Source organism: Lagopus leucura, unplaced genomic scaffold (assembly GCF_019238085.1).
Source record: "Lagopus leucura isolate 7727_CA_CO unplaced genomic scaffold, USGS_WTPT01 Super-Scaffold_100157, whole genome shotgun sequence".
In the NCBI taxonomy this organism is placed as follows: Eukaryota; Metazoa; Chordata; class Aves; order Galliformes; family Phasianidae; genus Lagopus; species Lagopus leucura.
The window spans coordinates 40,916,132-40,936,427 of NW_024962334.1; the positions used below are offsets into that span (position 1 = coordinate 40,916,132).

Genomic DNA, 20,296 nt, shown 5'->3' on the forward strand with positions numbered 1-20,296 from the left:
ATGATGCATCTTGTTTGCAGAATGGAGGTTTTTGCTGTGATGCTCAGTTACTGCAGATGAGAGGTCTGTGCAAGGCCCATTAATTTTCCATCAGCGCTGTGTTAGTAGGTCCCAGGAGTTCTGTTATTGATGGTGGATGTTTGCCGTTGCCAATAACAGGTAGAACAATCTCTCACTTCACAATGTTGCCGTTGACTGTTTCCTTACTTTTGATGATACTTAATGCTTCCTTTTATTTTGCTTAATCTGTTAATCCTGACGGCCTTCTAGATTTCAGAGTGCAAGTTTATTATATACAAAGCTGATCTGCTTTTAGTGAAGAGAATATGGAAAATGAAAAATATGTCTGACCTGAAGTTACGTAAACAAAGAAGAATGGAGAGCTCAGTGTTTCTGTGCAGGTGTGCTGGATATTTGCATGGACATCCGTAGAGAATGTCTGGTGCATGGTCTGTGGCATTTTTCTGTACATTCATTTCATTTGAAGTAGTCAGACAGTTTTTATGGCTCTGTTTTTAATTCTATATCCTTAGAAATGAATTTTTATAATAGATGCTGCATTATGCGTAATCTGCTTATGTTAGTTACTTTGTTACCTATCCTGTAGCCTTTTACATAAATTATGTGATTAAGAGCTTTTCAGGGGGAAATAAATACTAATTGTATGTAATAAACCTACTTAGTGAAATCTGGAGCTCTGCTACATAGAATGAAGAGTCATTTGGTTGTTAAGTTGTGTTCCCCTAGTTTAGTATATTCTACATTTAGTAACTTATTTATTTATTTTTTAAAAAAATCTTTAGTGCTCTATTTATTCTGCCACTGTAATTTGTCAGAAGTTAGAGCAGCTGACTTGGACACCTTCAGATTTGTGGACAGAGAGACATTAGGCTTCCTGAAGTTTCCTGGGGAGGGGATGGTCTGCTGCCTGTATGGCTTCTTCCAAGGTCAGGAGCACAATGCACACGTGCCAGATCAAACTGGATTTGAGAGAAGTAGTAGTAAGGAGCATGGCACCTTCTTAGGAACTGGCTGCTTTTTGAGAAAGAAAATTAAAGATGCAGAGGCAATTTATTGGAATAAAAAGAAATGACGTGATTGTTCCAAATGGAGTGTATCTGCATGAATCAAAAAAGCCTAAGTTTGAACAGATGGAACATGACAAAAAATGAAGCTTTTTCGCTCATTTCCTCAGCTTTATTTCTTGTTCTCTGCCTGGCAAATATTCATGTGCCATGATTGGTAGGTTGGAGTGGGATTTATTTAATTGAATGTTAGCTGTTAAATTCAGCCCTAGTCACTGGATGTGTATTGAGTCATCTCTGGAGATTCCTGTTTTATAAACCTATTTTAGGATCCAATGAATCACCAACTGAAGGTGCCTCTTATTGCTGATTCCAGAGGAAGCATCAATCATTCCTGCAGAATAAATGTCAGTTGTATATATGGCTGAAATTAAGTATCGTGAATCTGAACTTGTGACCAAATGAGAAAAACCAACACCTTCCTTTCTAAAGTGAACAGAGCTGAACAGTTACTCCAAAAGTGAAAGCTTTCCGCTTCCCATCTCCTCTAGTTCACCTGCACTGGTCCCTTCTAGCATGCATCTCACCAAGCATTTATGTGCACTTCCATTTATTAGGTGTCCTTTCAATTTAGCGCTATGCTGGCAGCCAACGTGGGATTGCCACTTGATATTGATCTGCATGGCTTTAGTATTTCAGAGCAACCTTTGCCGTACCAAGTTTCAGGAAGGAGCTTGCAGTTCAGCAGTGTTTAATGTATCTTGATTGTTTCCCAGGGTGCTTGTTTTGGGGAGATTGTTTGTCCTGCAGTGTCACCTTATTTTTGATACTGTATAGAAACAACAGGACCACTTGAAACGAGTTGCAAAGGCTATTACTAAACACAGTTCTTTGTACATTTTTTACTTGGCTATTTGAATGTTTTAATAGTCTTGTAAGCACTACATCTTCTTCTCTGTTGGATGCTTTCCATTTCCAACACAGATATTTCTTTTTCTGTAAGGCACCAAAGGCGCAAATGCACGCAGTGAATTGCCTGCGGGCTGTCAGACACTTGTACAGACAGGATTTCCACAGCAAAATTTAAAGTCCAAACTCTTCTATTAACTACCAGAATGCCATTGCCTTCCTGCATTCCTAGCAGCTGTACATCATTCATCGTCCTCCTCACTTTGCAGGTGGCAGGAGCAGCTCGGGGCTTCGTTCAGACCAGTTCCACGTAGCCAGGGTAGAAGCTGGTGCCTCTTGGAAGTCTGTTTGCTGTCCTGACTATGCATTGAAATTTGTTTGAGTTTATAAAAAGCAATTTTATTTTCCAATTAAAGATTCAGAAACCATTAAATGAAATCTATACAAAGCAAGTTAACAGGCCCTTCACTTCAGCCCTCATTTGTTTAATTTTCTGAAGAAGTTACTAGTGTACAAATATAGCTTGGCTAAGAACTGTAATTGAAAAAATGACCAGGGTTTGCTAAAATTGCATCTCCTTCCACATGAGAATGCAGTGATTTGATTGCACTTTGCTTTTGTGTCTTTCCCATAGCAGATTTCTCTAAAGTATAAAAAATGTAAGAGAGAGAAACAAAGTGGCGCATCGGGACGTATTATTTTGTGGAGTTATATGACAAAGTGGCGTTTGGGTTGGATTAAAACTATTGCTTACATTTTCTAAGTGCCTGCACTTCATCTGCCTTCCTCTGCGGGAAGCTGGCGGTGAGCAGGAGGAGCAGTAGTGGCGGGCTGTGTGCCGAGCAGGCAGGCATGGAAACCAGCCTTGGGAGAGCACAGTGTCTCTTATGTGTTTGAAGAGCCCAGTGTGGTGGTTCTGAGGCTGTGTGTGCCGGCAGGAAGCTCTCAGGCTGCAGATGTTACTAAGGAAGAGCTAAGATATTTGTGAGGTGAGAACAGAGTCTGTGGACTTGCGTAAGCTGCCTCGAACTGTAGTGTCAAATTAAAGCTGAAGTCAGGGGTTTCTCTTCGTGTTGGACTGTGAACGAATTTGATAACAGATTTATTGGAAGGGGCCCACAAGGATCATCAAGTCCAACCCCGGCTCCACACAACAGCACCCAAAACCAACCCTGTGTCAGGGCAGTGTCCCAATGCTCTGTGAGCTCTGGCACTTGGGGCTGTGTCCATGGCCCCGGGCAGCCCATTCCATGCCCAGCATTCTGGGGCACAGCCTTTCCCTCACCCCCAGCTGCCCTCCCCTGGCAGCTCCATGCTATTCCCTCAGGCCCTGCTGCTGTCCCCAGAGAGCAAAGCTCTCTTCATCTTCCCCTGCATCATCTCTGTAGTTCCCCTTTAGACACTGTAATAGTTTTATGTTCTTTTATTACATTGCTCAAAATTCATACAGTACTGGAGGTGAGGCCACATCAATGCAGAGCAGAGCAGGACAGTCCCTTGTCCAGCTGGCAGTGCCATGCAGAATTTGAGTCACATTTTAAGTATTGTTACTCAGAAGAAACCCAGGGTAACTCAAGATCAGTTGTTTTTTGTTGCTGCCTGTAGTGAAGGTTTCTGTGAGTGAGGGACAGACAGCACAGTGTGGGATACGTGAGCATGTCTGTCCTGCCTGGCAAGAACTCAGCCTCATATCTGCTGGGAGAGAGGTTGCATTGCTTCAGCTGCTGTTGGCAATTTGCTGGCAAGGAAATGAGGTTTCCAAAGGTTTGCATAACAGGGCCACTGAAAACGCGTTTTGAAGATGGCAGTGCAGAAAAGCTTTTGTGCTTCAGCGTATCTGACCTTTCCAAGGCAAAATGAAGCCAGGAACAAGTTTGGAAAGTAAAACACCTGAATGACATAATGCAAGATTGTCACTTCAATCAAAACTGGAATGTCTGGCTGCTGATTCCAGTGATTGCACTGTTTATTGTACCAATATCTGGCTTTTGTCTGTGTGCGTACAGTATGAAAGCAAGTTTATCATTTGTTTTTGCTGCTTAATACTCTCACCGTGCAGCTGATAACTTCTTTTTCCTCATCCTGTTGGGGTTATTTTTAGATAATTCCAGATTACTCTTTTTGCTGGGCATTTGTGCAAGTAAAAGAATGTTATGCTTTCCTATTTTATTTTTTAACTGGACTTCATTAGTTTAACTACAAAGGCGGCTCCTGAAGTAATGCCTCCTATTTTATTTTGTTGGCCCATGATGCCAGAGGCAGATATTGGTGGTATGGCAGTAGAGGTTGAACCTTTCTACCACTATCATGCTACATATTTTTGCAGTGTGACTGATGGCAGCAGACTGACAGACTGATAGCTGACATAGAAGTCCGTATGAAGCAAAAGTGTGTCATTGAATTCCTCCATATGGAAAAAAGGGCACCCACTGTCATTCCTTGACTCTTGGTAAACATTTTTGGAGGCCATACGGTGGATGTGAGCACAGTGAAGCAGTGCACAGTCAAACACCATGAAACAATGGTCACCTTCTCTGGTGAGGATTTTTGCAAGTGGGACATGGAGGGTTTTGTTCATTGCTGGCAAAAATGCACAGTTAATGGTCATAACTGCTAAAAAAAAAAAATAGTGTTTCGTAGCTGAGAATTTGCTCTATCAAATGGTTTTATTGTGTTCCTTGTATCTGTTGTAATTTCCATGGAAATAAATAAGAGGCATTACTTTTGGAGTGACCTATTTATAATTAGTAAAGATCAGCAGATCTCCTTCAGTGCACCGGCCTATGAGAATCCTAGTTGGACTGATCTAAAAAATGTAGCAGATAAAATGGTTTGTGTTTTAGGCCTACCTGTCTTTTCTCTTCCCTCTCCGTGCAGATGAAGGCTCCTTTCAGAGAATGCACCATCAGTTCACTATGGAGGCTATACAGGCAGCACTGCGAGCCCTAGAGCAACCCTCCTCTGGGAATGGGCTTGCAGGGATATTTCATGGGTTTCATCTATTGCTTTCCAGGTGTCCCGTCCGCTCTGGGGATGGAGCCCAGAGAAGCTCCTCCCCATTCTTTCTTCCATTCCTCCCCACTAGTTTGGCACTTCTGGAAAAAGACTGCAGATAAGGATGGTGTTTGTAACTCCAGTATGAAAAGAGATACTGGGATGAGTGTCCACTGGTGTATCACAAGGACAGGCTGCCATCCTGTGTGTGGCTGCCTGGGGACATTGGCCTGCAGTCAGCTGGTGCTTGGCTCATCGGCTCATCCCAGCTGCTCAGGGAGCACAAACCTTGTGGCTCCTGGCTCTTCTTGCCTTCCACCACACATGGATAAAGAGCAAGTTAGCAGGAGTGTGCCTCTAAACAAATTTTGCTTGGAATTGTGATGTTTTGTACCAGATGTGCTGCCAGGCGTGCACACAGAAACTGATGCCAAAACTGACTGAAAAATAGGAAAGCATTAATTGAATATGGAACACCTAAACAGGATAGGACTGCCAGAAAGGCCAAGAAAAATTCTGTTATTGATCATGTGATGGCTATAATAGAGAGTGCTATCATTAGAAAAATGCATGATGGAAAGAGATTGTTTTAAAAAAGATAAACACAAATCACAAAGTAAACAATATTAACTTCTTAGGGAAAAAATAGTGAACTGTCCCAGCAGATAACACTGCTGCTTGGGAAACAGCAATGGAAAGAACAAGAGGAATGGGTGTTGACATTTCAGAGTCCTCTACCTAAGGGGTACAGTGTGAGAGGGAGACCCGTCTGATGGTTGCTGGGTTTATTACACTGGAAGGGTGTTCTGGGAGTCAGACGTGCATTTAAGCTTTCTGTTTCCTGCTAAAAATAGAGGGTGTGGGTTTTGTTCTTTCCAGCTGGTAGAGCACTGTCTGACCAGCTGTAACTTCATACTACAGTGAGTAACATCAGAGTTCCATCAAAGTGAACTGAAACTGAGCTGGGTGGGTCTGGAGTGCTGGTCTGTGTGACTTTGAAGTACTGCTAAGTGTAAAGATTTCTTCTGTGACACCTGTGCTCTTCTTGGAGAGTTCCTGGAAGTGGTTTACTGCTCTTAGAGCTGCTTGGAAGCGTGAGGGGTGAGACACACATAGCGCTACAATTGTAAATACTGGTGCATCAATGTTGAGCTACCTGAAAATTCAGTTTTATTTGGATCAAAATTGGATGGTGGAGGAAACCTTTGGTGCATAACAAGCTGTTTTTTTGTTTTGTTTTGTTTTGCTTTTTTTACCAAAACATAACAGTTTGAAGATGAGATTTGTAAGCATTTTGATGTGGGGATGACTAGGGAACATTCATCAGACAAATCTGTATATGCAGATTTTTATGTCATATCAGAAATCCTCACATTGGAGTTGTTTGGTTTGGCTGCAGAGAGTTGTGAGAGTGGTTAGATCTACATGTAGTTATCACATGCAGCTTTCCACAAGGAGCACATATTGCTCCTCTGTGCAATTAATGCATCTTTACCACAAAAACAATTTTCTAACCTTTAGCAAGGTGCTTTTTCTTTGTTTCAGGCCTCATGAACAAGGGCAGCCCTTTAATTCAACCGTTTTTATATTCACTCAAGTGTCTTAAACATCTAATTTTCAGTAGCAGTGCATTTGCATGGATTTTCTCCACTGTTGAGTAAGCCCAGTCTTTGCTGTGATGGGAAATAGCTATTATTGTTTGCCAGTTGTGTTGCAGAAGGAAAAGGGAGAAAATGGAAGACGTGCTGAGGTAGCATTTGGAAGTGGATTTGGAGAGTCCATGCACCCAGGTTCACGGCTTCCTTCCTAGGAGATTTCCTCTTCTTATGCATTATATACGCATATATATACACAAAGGTTTTCTTTTTATTTGAAAAATGTGAGGTGTAGGAAAACAAATGGTAGTGTTACAGGTGACAAGGGAAAGGTGTGCATTGACTCCGTGTTTCTCCTGCCGTAGCTCCTGTAGCACTGCTTGGCAGATGTGATTGAAGTGGAAGCTTCCAAACAGGCCAAGAAGGTTGAAAGCGTGTGGGAGTGTGATGCAGGAGTGGACTAAGTGTTCTGTAGATTCATCTGATTAAAGTCTGTTTTAAAGATACTTCAGGCTGTGGGGCACTGTACAAGATTTCCCATTTTCTTCTTTCAACTCTGGTACATCTATGTGATGTCCTTTCTAACTAAACAGAAGACTTCATATGATACCTAAATTCTAATTCCTTTGTATCTAAGTGACCAGAAGATTTGGAGCACAAATATCTTAGTGGTCAGTAGGAAGATGTATATTAAATTTTACAAGCTGCACTTGGTAGTAGGAAGAATAAGTTAATGGTACTGTAAACATAACTATTAGTAATGCACTTGCTCACCATATGTATACACCTAGGCAGACAATAAATGGAGCGCTGTTGTGCAAAACCCAATATAAATCTCAGACATACACAAAGAAAAGAGGTATGAGAAGAGGGGTAGAAACTTGAGAGAAGTGGTGTTTGTGCCAATACCTCAGTGTCATCCTTCTGTAATGAGGTATTGTTATGTAGGGTGAAGTAGCATCTTGCTTTCTTTTCCCCAAGAATTTTGCTTCTTAACCAGTCCGAAGACGTGTGTGCAGCTGCCAGCATGATAAAATAAAGATGTGTTACTTTTATATTGTTACTCTAAAGAAAAGCTTTTTATGGTAGTGTGCGGAAGAGAGGGTGATAAGTTCTGAGCCACCATTTTCATCATTTGATTTTTCAGTCCAGAAAGCTGTGGAAAATTTTGAGTGCTGCTACCTAAAAAAAATGCAGACTGGTGCTTTTCAGTGTCATCCATAAAGCAGTTGGGTGAAGAGAACAAAGAAGATCAAAGGGAATTGGGAGAGTTTATTTCAGTCTTCCATAAAAATAGGGGCTTTAAAATTTTATTTAACAGTGACCTGAATCAAGCTTAACTAATTTGGGTCCTGATCTTGAAAATAATTTCATGCTTACTTAAGCTCAATCGTGTTTGTTATCAACTAATTGCCTTTGTTTACAAACTATTTACTTAGCTTAGTATGTTTGCAAAATGAGCACAATAGAAAAATTGATAAAAGCCACAGATATGCTAATGTGAAAAATCAGACATGCACAAAGTATGCGCATTTGTTTGCCTTTTAGTGCTTGGAGAGATGTTAATTCCGTGTCTTTTCAACTGCTGTTGAATTTGATCAACTCTCCTCCAAAACTGAAGGTGTGAATTAAGAGAAAAACCTCCGCAAGTATAAATTGGTGGAAGAATATTGAACCTAACTGAAGGTTGCAGTGCATTTCGGAGACCAAGTGGAGTTTGGCTCAAGGCCAAAGTTGCTTGGTTTGGCACCTGTGTTACAGGTGCTGTGCTTATCGCTGCCTGTTTGCATATAGATTACGTGGAGGTCATTACAACGGTTAAAGCACCATGCACAGAATGAATAAGGAGCAGCTAGACAATTATAAAGAATTATAAATACAGTTATAAAGAATTCGTTAAAATGCCCGGTGAAGAAATCAAAACACTGGGATTTAAAATCAATGCCAAAATGGAATCTGCAGCTGTGACTTCAAAAATGTTTTGTTCAATCAGTCTTACATAAACAAAGTTTTAAAATCACAAAGCTGAAGAAAACCAGGTTGAAAAGAGGACTAAAGACAGCAGGTCTCTGTCATGCACTTTCTCTTGCTAATGGGGAACAGATTCTTTGAGAACGGGTGGCACAGACATGAAGCGCACTATATTTAAATACTGTAAAACAAAACAATAACTGAAGAATGGAGGCACTGTACATTTTGCCTTTGACAGTTGACCTATGTGGAAGTCTTGCGTGCTCAGCTGCAGATGCAGTGCGTAATGGATGTCAAGGTCACCATTCCACTGGCACTGCTGGCACTGAGACACGACTTTGACAAACGCCTTTATTTGTATGCTCACTAAATTCTTTTACTGCAAGTTGTTTCCTCTTCGTTTGCAGCATGGACAAGAGCTGTGCTGAAAAGAGCTTTCATCTGTGCGTTGGTTGGAAGCTCAGCTGCAGGTCCCTGTGTCAGGGTTGCAGAGCAGCACGTGCTGGCATGTCATGGTAGCTCCTGAGCAGCCAGGCAGGGGATGGTGGGAAGTGAATCGTCTCCTTTGCTCTGTGTTCTCATGCAGTGTTTTACTTTAGAATGGAGCGAACACAAATTTAAACCCTCCCAAATTTGCAGCTCTTGAAGGACTTAAATGCCCACTTCATTCTCTTTCATCTCATCTTCCATTACACGTTTCTGACAGTTCGGGATTTTTCCTGAGGAGGTTTCAAAGGTGAGGATGTGCACATTTTTTCCTCTCCTTGCCAGGGTCTGAGCTGTAATGCAGAGCATTACAGTTGTTCTGTGTTGTTCCCCTCTTGCCAGCATGTGCCTCCCCCACACTGCTACGTGTGCTTTGATTTCAATGCGCAGCATCCTCATGCTGCAGCAGAGAGACGGGTACTGGACAAGTCCCACGAGTGTCACCAGACGCTAGGTGTGGGGTTGTGGTGATCCTTTGGGTCTTCCCAAGGCCCCCAGCAAAGGTACTGAGCCAGAGACTGGACAGGCTGACTGGGCTTCTCTTTGGGAAAGGCTGTGCTAACAACAGGCACGCTGCAGCTCTGCCTAACGATGGAAGGAAAAATCCACACTTGTTGGTGGGGAGTGGTCAGTTTGCAGTGATGGAAGCAGCCTTGTTTCCAAACGGAAGCTCCATTTTTCTGGCCTGTGTTTTGAGGTGGCCCACATGCTTTGGCATCCCTGATCCCCAGGTTACCTGCCAAATGTCAGGCCTGTGGAAAAGGCCATCCCTTCCTCCTCATGGAGGGCAGCAAACCGCACCTCGCCGCTGCAAAAAGGATCCATTGTGCCGTGAGCTGGCACGGCACCCAGTTAAAATAAGCTTTCATTTCTCATAGGTCTCTATTGTTACCCGTGGTGAAAGCTGCTGTGGGAAATTTCCATGACACGGCCGTGAATTCCCAGCCCAGATTTTCTGGCACAGCCTGTGCTGCAGAGGGGCTGCTGGCCTGCAGGCACCAGCCTGCTTTGCAGAGTGCTAGAAGGGGGCACGGCAGGCTTGGAGCATTCGTTTAAGCAATTTTAGTGCTCGAGATGTTTGTGGAAATGTAGGATGAAAAGGACTTTGATACACTGTGCAAATCACAGAATCACAGCATGGCTCAGGCTGCAAGGAACCTCTGGAGATCCCCAGGCCCAACCCCCTTCTCAAGCAGGTTCCCCTAGAGCATAAAAATATGCTTTCTGCTTTCGCTGTGTAGAGGTTTATTTCCCACAAAAATTCCTGGCTTCAATTTTGTTCCGTGTTCATCTCTGTCTGCAGGAGGTGCTGACAGGTGTGTGGGTTTTCATGGAGTAAAATTGCAGCATGTATTCCCATAGAGAAATTTTATTACTGTGAACCGTTTACAAGAAGGTTTAGTGACTATCTGAAATGCACTCTTTTTCTATATCATATAGGAGGATATTTTTATTGCCTGGCAATTAAAAGACAAAAATTGCATAGGCAAAATAACTTTTCTAACAGAACTCTGAAACTATCAACTAATATTGTCATATCTTGCACAGGATGGTCAAGCAAATTCCGTAACAACAGAATTTTTTTGATCCAGAGATGCACATAGGAAGAGCATTGCTGTGCACGGTTTTGCTTTTTCTTTCTGGGTAGATCTTCAACTTGGTACTTGCTTCAGCAGGGGGTGGGACTTACTGCTCTCTGGGGGTCCTTCCAACCCCTGCACTTCTGTCATTCTGTCATTTTCGGGAACGTGAACCATTTGGTTTCTTAAGTGCATTCTGTGGCTCATGCTTCAGTGACTGATAAATGCGTGCTCTCCATTTCAGACGTGCTAGACAAATAGTTTGGTAATGGTTTATAGATTTCTTTTGCCTGCTCAAAACCTTCAGTGCTCCTGACTATAAAGTTCTTTGCTGTTGCTATCTGCCATATATATTTTTCTAAATCTTAAATCCAGTGCAGGTTGGAAAATCACTCCTTTTCTCAACAAGAGAACCCAGACATGTGCTTTTAGCTCCCTGTCTTTGTTTTTCAAGACCTCGCTCTCTTGAACTTGGCAGAAGTTTTAGTTTTCATTTTATTTTGGATGGCCATTTTAGTTTAATTTTTAAGTAAACTGTGAAAGAGGACGGCAAACAGTATTAAACAAATCAAATGCTCTGCAAATACTCCAAATCCTACGGATTTTGTTAGATTCATAACTTGCAAGTTCTCCAGTGCAGACAGTTTTCATCTTGATCCAACCCACCTACTCTACATGCGGAAAGGGGACAAAGGTGTCTTAAGGTGCTGTAACACCAGTGAAAGCACCTTTGCTTCAGTGCTACCTGCTTTAGTTCTGGAATTTCCAGTGCAAGGTGGCTCTAGAAGGCGCCTTTGTTTTCTCATTATTTCAGTCCAGATTATACTTTACAACGCCATCAGATTGCATGCAACTATTTCCTTTTCTTTAATAATTCTGCCCCTAAAAAGTCATGTAATATCAATGCGGGCATTGATGCAGGCAGCCAGACACAAGGACTCTTGACTCATACTTAATTCACAGGAATAGCATTGTTTGCATGTGGAAATGAACCTGTTTTTTACACCAGCAAATTAAAAAGCCATGTCAGTGTGTTGTACAAAACAACAAGGGGAGGATCTCCTTTCCTTGACAGAGTCTTATACAGCACCATATGAAGGTTCTCTTCTGTTCACATTGCAGGGATCCATACGCATACTCAAGGAAATTGCACCTTCCTCCATGTTGGCTGCTCCAAAACCAACACATGCTCAGCAGGTTGCTAGATTTTTTTAATTAAAGCAGAAAATGCACAGCAGAGAAAGACTTTCCCAGCTCTCTCTTGGTTTCGGAAACAGCCAGGAGTTGCTCTCATGGCATGCTTTGTCTGATGGACACTACCTGAACCATATGGGAGAAACTCAGTAACAGCTTTCCATTAGCAGAAATGGAAAGGTGGAATCCCAAACCAGACACCCACTGCATTTAACCACTTCTTTTTTCCTCTTACCCTCCCAGTCTTCTGCCCAATCCTTGCAGTGTTTCTCCTCCCTGGGAGCCCCCCCATCCCACAGGCAGGCTGTGAGAGGTGCAGAACTGGAGGCTCTGCAGACTTCCTCCACAGACTTCAAAGGGCCTTTGAGAAGCCTGTTGAGATTTAAGCACTTTGACGGTTTTCCAGCAGTGTGTTTTAGGAAAGCCTTGAAATGTTTTATAATTGACGCAGCTGATCTTTTCCCTTCTTTTTTTTCTTTCTAAATGGGATGGAAGAAATGCCTCTCGAGTTGTAGAATTTTGCTAACCCTGTAATAGGTAGCAGAATGAAAAACTGAAGATGATGAAGCTTTCATTATTGTCCTGTCTGTGCACTCTGCACACCTTGTAGAAGAGTTCAAATCACTCATGACATGAAACTGTGACTGTCCCCACACATTGGCCATGCATGAAGATCACAGCTGTCTCAGTTCTATGCTGAGAAAGTTTTCACCTCAAAATGTGTTTTATAGGTATGCAAATACCTGCAATCAATCCAATTATAAATGAGCTGCGCGTTCTGCATCCTTTGTGGGTTTACCTGTCACAGCCACTGCACTGATTTGGCTCAAGCCATCATTTCCTTTAGCAACTGATAGAGTCAGATGGGAAATGTTTCTTAATTGAAATCTAATTTCTCAGCATTAATAGTACAGTTCAAAAGATCTCATGATTACCGTTGTGTGTGTCTCACCTTCAAAAGTCTTTGTTTCATGAATTAAATAAACTTCCTTCTGTTGACAATTGAATAGGAAATATTTTTGTCTGGAATATCTATTTTTAAATTGGAAACTCAAAATATGTAGGGCATACGCAGCTTACTGTTCAGAATTCTTATATATGTTTTTAAAAAATGCACTAAATTATTTAGATACGAGCGAGATGAAACACAGGATGTCAGGGAAAAAAAATCTCATTACCTGCAGTGTCAACCAGGGAAGCTTTGAATTGCTTGTCTTTTAGGCTGCTATCCTGCGTTTTCAGGAATATGTTCATATTGAATGAGCATACCTGCTAGTTTGGATTGCAAGTACAACAGATGATTAATATGTACTTTCTATTCTCCTACATTTGCCAAAATGTCCACGATAGGGCTTCACATGTGTGCACGCAGGTCATAAATGCAGCAGGAATTCCTGTGCCCTGTATATGATTTGTCTTGTCACCCAATGAAACAGTTCTGCCCACAGTGGCAGAAATAGCTGTGCTTCATTGATAATTCCTGTCCTTCAAACAATCCACTTGGAGGGCGAAAAGTTTGAATTATATTATCTCCTTGGGAAGGGAAGAAATGATTCCCTGATGGTAAAGCCCTCGAGAATACAGGCTGTTGTTTGTTCCTGCTTCATCCTAACCTGCATGCTGGCTGCTTGGCATTGGTGTTTATGCAGCCACAAGGCTCCTTTCTTTTCACTGTTGACCCACCAGACCCAGATCAGGAGAGGTTATGGAGGAAGCTGCAGGTGACAGCCTCTCATGCACCCATATAGTACCAGGGGTCCACAGAGCAGAGTTTTTCAGCTGGTGCTTGCTGGGGGCTGCAGGCTTCTTGGTGAGGCTACCTGGGTCAATGGCTGCTGATCTTTATCCATGTTAAGCAGAGGATTAGCTGGTGCAAACAGCACTAGCTGAAGAGAGATTTACAACAGAAGAGGAGCCAGGAAATGGGAGAACTGCACCACAACAGCTATCTTGTATCACTCGAACCATTCAGCTTAACAGTAGCCTGCCTCAGATCCATCATCTATCAGTTATAGATGATAAGGGAAAAAATATGGCACAAAACAGGTATAATGAGAATCTTCCCCTCAGATAGCCTGCTAGTTTCTCACAATAGGAAACGTAAGTAATTTTCTGGTCCAACATATGTCTGGACCTCCTTCTTCTATAAATATGGCTATCCCTTTTTGTAATTCATCTTACTTCTGTCCTTTACAGCATGCTGGAGCAAGCAGTTCCACGCAGGATTTATGTGCTATGTAGGAAAGCACTTGATTTTATAATTATTTCCTGTAAATCTGCTGCTCAATAGTTTCCTTGGGGTATGCATTTTTCCTCTTTTGTTAGATGGAAAACCATTGTATTACCATCTATTTGCTATTCATTTTATAGAAATCTGTCTCATCTCTTGGAGCCTTCCGTTTATCAAGTTTTATGGAACTTGTCATCTCAGACCTTCAGTTTACAGAAAGGTTTCGGCAGGTCTGCTCTCCCTCTCTGCTGTCACAGTTAGTGGGCATGGTGGTGATGGGTTGGTGGCTGGAATCTTAGTGGTTTCTTCCAACCGTAATGATTCTATGATTCTATTTCCTGAGGCAAGGTGACTAAGTACACTGATGGATGGAGCATACCTCTGATTTGTGTGATGTTGGATGTGTGAAGTTCCCTATTTCCTTCTAATGATTCCTAAGATCTTTTTACTTTATGTTTCTGGTTATTTTTAATTACATTTCACAGGCTTAATCCCAACAGTCCATGCAATTTTCTCTTCCCAAATGACAGTAGGTTGTGGTATAAAAGGAGTGAGTACTGATCATTTTTCATGTTGTTCTAATGCTCTTTCTCCAGATTGTGATGTTTACACAGCAAGCTCAGTATTTAATGCTGTTCTCTGTGGAGGAGAGGTTTGAATGCAGCCTCTTGGGACAAGTGCGTCCTTTCTTCAGAGAAGACATGAATCTCTGCTGTTCATGGTGTCTCAGCCTGTAGCTTTTCCCCAGGAAGGGGATGGGTGAGCTAATAATGACCTGCAGCCAACTTTGCCGGGACCATGGAAGGTGTTGGGCACTGATAAGAGATACATGTAGGTCAGAAAGAGAGCTCAGTGAGGCCCAAGCGGTTGTCAGCTTCTGTGCTGCAAAAAGATAGAAATTTTAAGTCCAGTCAAATTTTCTAGACTTTCTTTTTTGCTAATATGGAGCAAGCCTGGTGACTGGTGAAGGCAAGTAAGATGCAATATAGGATCCATTTAATCATCAGAAAAGAAAAAAAGGATTCTTTTCCTGGGGATCTTCTACTTTTTCCTTTTAAGTTAGTTTAGTAGGACTGAGTAACAGCTGGAGGTCTGCATTCAATTCATCTTCTGTAGGATTGCCTATATAGTTTTTGGCAAGTTACGCTTTATTTCCTCATATACTAAAAGAAGTGTAAAAAGAGCATGTGATGCTCTGATGCTGTTGATAATTATTTACCATTTGAAATTGAAATATTTAAATGGGATATTGCTGCAGTCTTTCATAGAAAAGAGCAATGACAGTGGTCCTGCACTTCAGGCTCAGGCTGAAGGAGGCATGAGCTACTGGTTGCCAAGCAAATCCTGTAAGAGGTAGATGGATGTGTTGAGTTTGTACTTTCCATGGCTTTTGCAACATCTGCTTTGTGAAAGAATTTCAGCCAGATTCATCCCTATGCTGCTTAGTAGGACCTGTGTATTGAAAATGCATGCAAACAGAAAAAGGTGAAATACTTTCTGTATTAGTTGTATTAAGAAGGCAAGATCTCTAACACCATTTCTTCTGAAAAGTTGTCCTTCTGTAAAATTTTCTGAAATGAGTGTAGTATAGTTCTCCTAGGTTTAAAGAATGATTTTAATATGTTTTTAGTTCACGTTTTTTTGGAATTGCCCTGTTTTTCTCTGGAGGAGCTGAAGGAACATTTATATAAAGCAGTGATTTGCCATCAGCTTGCCTATGCTTGGGTGCCAAAGAGGTAGGAGTTCAGGGATAAATCATCTTCCATGTTTTTCTTCCTGTGAGATAAAATCACGATGAGTAACATGACAGAGCCGTCTGCACCTGTGACCAGGTATTTTTTATGTGGTTTCTGAAGTGTGCGGAAATGTCCTTCCACTACCTGGAGGTCCCTTCAGTTATTTCAGTATGTCTCTTTTGCATCCATCTTGAGGGCTGAGCGTGGCCCGGATAGAAGATTTCTCGTGTCTGTGAAGTCTGTGAAGTCTGTGAAGGAGCATAAACCAGAGAAGTTCCCTTATGTTGTGTTATAAAATCTGGGCGTAAATCTCAGTATTTGTTGTGGAACTGCACCTACAATGAAGAGAGAGTTCAGAGTTTCTAGGAAGAATAGCACATAAATTGTACAGAGATTTACACAGGAAAACTTATTAACATCAGAAAATAATGTCACATTTTTCAAGCACATCAGCATTTATTTTTGTGGGAGCAAATAATGGATGCAAGTAACTGCAAAGCAGTACACAGGAGACTGGGCTTCCTGAGGCTTTTTTGGGTCAGTATTGGGACTGTTGCTCGTTAAAAGCAAGGGAGCATACTGAAAGAAGAGCAAATGTACTATGTTAGGTTAGTATAAGCGAAAACATTTTGTGTTGTCAAATGTGCCGTGGTTACTAAAGCTTTGCAACCTTCTGAATTTTCATGACCAAATGCACGGTTTGCTAAGGTTCACAGACCTGCAGTCTGTGCCCTGGGTTGTGCCCCCCACTGCGAGAAAGACACTGAGGCCCTGGAGCGGGTTCAAAGAAGGACAAAGCTGGCAAGGGCTGGAGCACAGGCCTTATGAGGAGCTGCTAAAGGAGCTGGGATTGTTCAGCCTGGAGAAGAGGAGGCTCCGGGGAGACCTCACTGCTCTCTATAACTACCTGAAGGGAGGTTGTAGTGAGCTGGGGGTCAGCCTCTTCTCTTGAGTAACTGATGATAGGACTAGAGGGAATGGCTTCAAACTGCACCAGGGGAGATTTAGGCTGGATGTTAGGAAATACTATGTGTCTGAAAGAGTGGTCAGGTACTGGAATGGGCTGCGCAGGGAGGTGGTGGAGTCACCGACCCTTGAGGTGTTCAACGATCAATTGGATTTTGTGTTGAGGAATATGGTTTAGTGAGAACTATTGGTGATAGATGGATAGTTGAACTGGATGATCTTGTAGGTCTTTTCCAACGTTGGTGTTTCTGTGATTCTGTGTTTCAGTGCCATTTGGACTGCAGGGTTACAGCTATGGATGCCTTTCCACTTTGCCCTAGAACATAGAGCCCTTTCAGTCTGTTTTTAAGCTTACTATAGTTCCGTATATCAGCCCTGCTTGATGCTTGATAGCTATAACAGGGACTTTCCAATATTATTTTCTTAATTTCCACTTATTTAGTATTTATACACAGTAATGCATGCATTGATTATTTCCCTTATTATATTCCTTTCCCCTATTATCCAGCTCCCACACGCAGTCCCCAGCTTTGCTGGAGGCTGCAGCACAGGTTTTACCATGTTCTCTGAGGACTCTGTGTCCATGAGGTAGTCCTGGAAGTGATCAGCCTGCTTGCCTGAAGACCTCTCTGATTTACAACAGTTAGCAGATTGGCTGAACATTCCATCTCACATTCCCTCCATGCACAAGCAGAGCCAAACCGTGGCCTTGGCGTACCTGGGAGGACATGGTCACGGTGTGCATCTAGCCTAGAGTGCCCAGCAAAGGTCATTCTTTCATCATGGGGGGGAAAGAAAAAGGGGATTTCTCCTCTGTGACTTCATAGATACTTTAAAAATGAATCCTGGACGCTGTAGGTCCTTGGTCCTTGGTTGGAGACTCAGTGTTGTGAATTAGAATAATTCAACGAAAAGACATTCCAGTGTTTGCCCTTAGAAGCTGTTAGCTTTATAGAGGTTGTTCTAGCAGGTGGGAGCCTAATGAAAACACTGTAGTTGATATGTTTTGTTTTTCACATTTAGACTTGTATCCTTGCTGTTCATGCTCCTTCTCTTTGTACATTATCACCAGCAGTGGCCCACTGGTGGTAAAGGTACGTGCAGTTGTGCCATTGTGATTGGAAGAACCATCACAGACTTGGATCGACAGTAAAATAGCACTTTGTCCTGTTGCACTACTGACAATAAAATGTGCTGTTGCTGAGAGCAGTGTTGTTGGTAGTGATGACAGTTACAGCAGGGAAAATATACCCCTGAATTTGGCTGAATTTTTCACTACATCAGCCAGACTCACTCGGACATGCCTTGAGTATACAAACAATCTGGACACTGGCTACAGCATTCTTGTATAGGAGTAACCATGTCTAAATAAAATAGCAAATATTTTGCCTGTGGGTGCTTGGCCGTGTTGCTTTTTTGCTTTTGAATGATTTTTTTTCTGAGATTGTATCATCCAGCTTCTTAAATAAGCAGTAAAGTGGTGGCCACTGGGGGATAAGACATGCTGTTGGTCTGTGTTGCTCCTGCATGGCTCTCCGAGTTTGGTTCTGTATTATATGCAGGGGCTCAGGTATTGCATTTCAGAGCAAGATGAAAAAAATGAAACCAGATTTTAAACCACAGAATACTGAAATGTTTAGAAATCCTCACACATTCAGCACAGCATGAATACTTTTTGGAGAGAAATTGGAGGGAAAGGGTTAATTGGCGCATGGTGCAGTGCTGTCACCGCTAGTGATAGATTTGGAACAGAACCCTAACATGAAACAAGGGAAAAACATTCTTTATTTTATTAGCTAAAGTCATCTTTCTAACCTTGAGGAAGCCAAACCATGCCTTTGTCTTCACAAACTCTTCAGTCTTCTTGTTATTTCTTCTGCTTTTACTTTTCAGAAAAGATAGCTTAGATTGAGAAGGGTGTGCAAGCCTCTCTGCTTCAGTACGGAGAGAATGAAAAGATCCAAAGTTATGCCATCCTAAAGAAATAATGGCTTTACATCAGAGCTCTTCGAAGTCAGAAATAGGCAGGCGAGGAAAACAGAGGATAGTATAAAGAAGAGAAAACCGAGCAACCAACCAAAAAGTGATCCTGAGGATGACATGGTGGATGCTATTAAAATCACAAGCTGATAGTAATGATAGAGAATTAAATAATACAGATACTGTAAATTTGTGAAGGAGAAACTTTATTCTTTTTTCTGGTGTATGAAGGCCTCAAAAACATGAAAAACATGTTCTGTATGGAACCTATGGATCAGAATGAATAGTTTAATTTATTTTTTTCTTTTAAAGCTCTGGCTTCAATCACTGGAGTCTTACCCTTACAATAAAATTAGATGTATCAGCTTTTCTCAGTTAGATGTTACTAATTTTTGCTTTTTGGAGCTTTTAAAATGTTGAGAAAATGCACTCACTGATAATGGACTGATAATATCAGTCCACTGATTAATGGACTGATAATTTGTTGGTAGGGTTTCTTGGATGGAACCAGGTGGGTGAAAACAGAGCTGATGTGCGTCAGCACCTGGGTGCAGTGAGAGGCACGGTGCAGGTCTGGGGCCATCGCTCTGGGTATGGACATAATAATGCCTTCACCTCTGGAGAATGACCTGAGAATGGCAAATGGCATGGAAAGAATCTTGAGCTTGTTGAAAGTCTGGCATTAATTACCTTGTGAAAAGCCAAAATGACAAAAGTGCATCAAATAACGAATGCTGTAGAGAAGGCATGTCATGAATTCTTCGTGGCAGAGGGTAGGGGAGTATTTAATTAACTTAAAAGTTGGCAAATCCATGCAGAGCGTAATTACATTGTGGCACTGATTCTTCGTGGCAAGTTGTTGAGGCCAAGACTTTCAGTGAGGATTTCGGTGAGATTCAAAAGGGGATTCCAGTTTAATTTGGGCAGTAAAAGGTATTCTGAGATGTAGCAGCTACTGCTGAAACGTTTTTGTAGTGGCTCTGGGCTTGAGGTGAGGCTGCAGCAACTTTTGATCAAATGACACTGTGAGGAGAAGGAGGGCATATTATTTACATTTCCCACTTGAAACTCTTTACCTTCTTCTCCCCTCTAAGTAACAACCACTCTGAGTGCTGAAAGAAGTGAAAGAGTGTTGGACAGGATCCACTGTGACAGTTCCTGTGCTTCTTACATTCTTTTCCAGTTCTGCAAACAGTCATAAAAATTAATGACTGCCTCTTCAGCTGTCCAAAGCACAGCATCATTGCAGAGGGGTAAAAGCCATTATTTCTGTTCTGGGATACACAAAGATGCTGCATCTTTCAATCTGACGTGTCAAGGTGCTCCACTGCCTCTTACTATTTGAATTATGTAAATAGAATGGGAATCACCTTTTAGCTACTGAATAAAAGCATCTGATGGTTTTTGTGCTATCCATGTTTGAATTATAAAAATGAAGATTTTAGTGAAAGCTGAGAAGTTCAGACAGAGAGACAAGCTCTGTGGTACTGTCGTGATAAGAAACCATAAATTCACTGTCTTGCAAGTAAAATATCCAGTAGTGCTGACATCAGATGAAAACTGTGAGGCATTCCTAAGAGGGCCAGACAGTGAAATGCTCCGGCCTGTGTGCTGTATGGGAACAGCTATG

The 20,296-nt window shown here is 42.0% G+C and overlaps 1 protein-coding gene across 7 annotated transcripts in view; it reads left to right on the top strand.

Annotated features, from left to right (window-relative positions):
* DIP2C (disco interacting protein 2 homolog C) overlaps positions 1 to 20,296 on the top strand; it is a 291,284-nt gene that overhangs the window by 123,073 nt on the left and 147,915 nt on the right. The window contains exon 1 of one of the 7 annotated variants that reach the window (XM_042888249.1): positions 11,695 to 11,757. The exons of the other annotated variants lie outside the window; for them this stretch is intronic. The gene's annotated coding sequence lies outside the window, so the exon portion shown is untranslated. Of the gene's footprint in view, positions 1 to 11,694; positions 11,758 to 20,296 lie in introns of those variants that run through there. 7 annotated transcript variants of the gene reach the window in all.